This window comes from Oryzias latipes, chromosome 2, assembly GCF_053564925.1.
Source record: "Oryzias latipes strain Hd-rR chromosome 2, Olatipes_Hd-rR_3.1".
Classification (NCBI taxonomy): domain Eukaryota; kingdom Metazoa; phylum Chordata; class Actinopteri; order Beloniformes; family Adrianichthyidae; genus Oryzias; species Oryzias latipes.
The window spans coordinates 49412847-49416137 of record NC_136238.1 but is presented as its reverse complement, the minus strand read 5'-3'; the positions used below and the strand labels follow the sequence as shown (position 1 = coordinate 49416137).

General features: G+C 37.1%; 1 long non-coding RNA gene across 1 annotated transcript; it reads right to left on the bottom strand.

Moving 5' to 3' along the window:
* Positions 1 to 454: 454 nt before the first annotated feature.
* LOC144989560 (uncharacterized) lies at positions 455 to 2065 on the bottom strand. Its single transcript, XR_013653817.1, has 3 exons — positions 1997 to 2065; positions 1320 to 1453; positions 455 to 693 (listed from the first exon to the last, which is right to left on the bottom strand). It is a non-coding gene; the product is annotated as an uncharacterized LOC144989560 (long non-coding RNA).
* Between the last annotated feature and the right edge of the window lie 1226 nt (positions 2066 to 3291).

The window sequence follows — 3291 nt, the reverse complement described above, 5'->3', positions numbered from 1 at the left end:
AGGGTGTTGCCTTAGTCCAACAGTAGCCAGACTGTTGCAGCTCTGTGTCCCCACATAGGATCAAACTGGTGAAGAAAATGGATGGCTGGATAGAAACTTGACTTTCTAGGTTAAACATCCTCAGCAGGTCACATTTTTCTTGTGTTGTTGCCTCTTTTGACTGTAAACGTGGTAACTCCTTAGTATTAAAGTATGAAGTGTTTGTTTGAATTTATGAACCATTGAACCCATTTTTCATTATGTGTTACTGTCCAACAGTGAAAGTTTTCACATATTTGACAAGAATGTGTCTTTGAGTCATAGCTTTTAAAATGAAGGACCAGAACTTGAGTGAAGAGATGAATGCATGAATCTTCCATTCAGATAACAGTTCATTTGACTATGGCTCATAGAATCAATGTTATTTTAGGTCTTATGCTAATATGTGAAAACAGACATGAAAAACACCTGTTCATTTCTCCAGTGTGAAGAGACTTTTATTTCTGCAACACAGTTATTTACAAGATTTTTACTTTCATGACTGACACAATCTGAAACCACTATGAACAAAAAAGCCTTGTAAACACAAACGTCAGTGTAAATGTATGTGTGTGTGTGATTGTGAGGATGTGCAGACTTCTGTCTTGCTGGTCCTTGGAGGAGCATGAAGAGTCCATCAGCGTCTTCATCACTGCAGCTTCTGCTTTCCATCACCTGATGTAGAAAAGAGAACTCCCTTTAGAACAGAGCAGGAATTTTATCTGTTCAGTGAGTTCACATCAGGGTTCCTGGAAGTTTCTTCTAGTTCAATTGAAGACTTTTTGAGACCTTTTTAGAAAATTCAGACCAATGTCTCAGCCTGTTTCCCAGGACCTCTGACAAAGAAAAGGAAATCCTGCAATGTCCCATCAGAAAATTCTTCAACAAACAAAACCACAGCACTTGTGAAAGAGGAACAAAATCCACTTGGGTGGTCAACAGCATGTTTGTAGTCCAGCCAGGGGTCTAACCTGGGTACCACCTCCATGTGTTATGATGTCATCACGACCAGCTCATATCACCGTCGTCATTTCTTCATGTCAGGTGGGTTTGAGACATTCTTGAGATTTATTTTTTAAATGACTTTTTCCCTTTTCCTGGCAAGAGCTGTAATACACAGAACTTCCAGGCTCAGCCATCACATTTTCAGACTTTTGAAGGCTTTTTCAGGTATAATGTCCACATTCCTAAATGTAATGTTTTTGAGACGTTTAAGGAGCCCACAGGAACCCTGTTACACACTTACATTCACACATAACACAACCATGCTGAAAGACTGCACTGCATGACTTTGGAGTGACCTGGGTCAGTAGTGCACACCTCACTGCTGTCCCCGTGTCACTGACACATGACTGTCCACAGGTGAAGGCCTGGGCTGAGGTCCGTGTGCTGCTGGGTATAGGAGGGATCCATGTTCATTGTTAGATGGACAGATCTGAAGAAAAAAAGAATGGATAGAAATGACATTCACGTCCCACCACAATATTTCTGTGATAACAATGGCAATTCCTAAAGAAAATACACAAGTGTTGAACCATTACACTAGTGAAGGAGATATTGTTTGACTTGAGAATTGTGTATTGGGAGTGAATAAAATGTTAGTAATATTTGGGAACAATGAATCTAAACTGTTCTGAAATCTGTACTAAATGACAAAAAACAGCAGTTTCAGCATGAAATCGGTTTCTGCTTTTAACATTCTGCAACATTAGATATTTGTTTACAGACTCTATGTTAATAAAGTTAACATTTATGTTGATATCACAAAGATTTACATATTTATTCGTTCATTAGTTAAATAGAAATCTTTTCTCTCTGAGTGTAGTACATTTTATTGTCCACTAGATGGTGCCAATGAGCACACAAAGCTCAGACATTTTAATAATTGTTCATTGTCTTTGTTAGGACTGTAGATCGTCATACTAGTGTTGAAAATATAGAATATTCATGCACATATTTTATTCTTCATAAAACTTACCTTGGATTGGACATTTCTTTCCAAGAATATTGACCTAATCAACCGTGTGTGACGTCACAGGATGTTGTGTGTTACACATAAACATTTCCTACGAGAGACTAACAGAGGTTCCTATTAGAATATTAAAAAAATTCAGACACAAGTTTGGGTAAATAAATGTGGAGCTAACGTGGTTTGATGCATGTTTTATATCAATTTGGCTTGAAGACGAATTTTAAAACATCCACTGGACCCGGAAGAAATACAGACAAAAAACAGGAAGTGGATTTCAGGAGTTAGTTCGCCAGCGCACGCCTGGCTGTGTCGGTGACGGCAGACAGTGTGAGTTTGCAAACTAATTTTCTGCATTTTTAACCTTTAACAGTTGGTCACTGTAAGCTGTAGAGGTACTTTAAAGCTATACCAAACCGTGAGTCACCAGAGAGGCAGAGGTCAGCGGTTTATAATCACTATTTATATTGAACTGCTATTAGCATGCCGTGTTAGCATTAGCATGTTCACCCGAGCAAAGATTTTACACACACACACACATTCTAGTTAAAATGCATTCGCTTTTCTTGTATTTTTGTGGTTTTTTTCTACTAACTGCAACGCTGGCTGTTTTTGGTAAATAAATAAGAACATTTGTGACGTTGGGAGCTTTTTAAATTATAAATAATTTAAAATATAGTGGTGAAATAAGTCCCGTTTTTTTAAAATGACTTCTCTCATTTTTGCTTCCAAGATTAGTTGTAAAATGATCCAATTCCAACAGAAACAGTGATGTTAGTTTACTGCTCAATTAACCAGAAAGTTGGCAGAAAACCTTTAGAGCTCAACATTCATGATTATTCAATATTATTTCTTTCTTTCAATGTTATGGTTTTTATTCATATACTTATTATTTGTTGGTTTGTATTTCTTGTTTAAAAAAATGATAATTGATTATTTTAGATGCATTGTTTTAATTTCCATACATCTGGTTCAAAGACAAACACCAGCATAACACATTTAACTGCTAAGAAATGTGGTTTGATCTGTGAATCGTTGATCTTGGTTCCTGAATTGAATCAGATTTTTGTTTCTATGTGTTGATTACCAGCTACCAGAAACTAACTGGATTCACCTTCAGTTAACACAATTTCCAATTGAACAAACATTGTCTAGACATGACTTAAAATGAGTGTAGTGATGTATAGATGTGGGGCTTTCTGCTCTTTCTTCAGGGAAGTGCAGGTGGACTGTGTCTGTGTCTAGTAACTTCAATGGTTCTGGGTGCTGAGCAACATTCACCTTTAAATGACAGCTATTAAGTC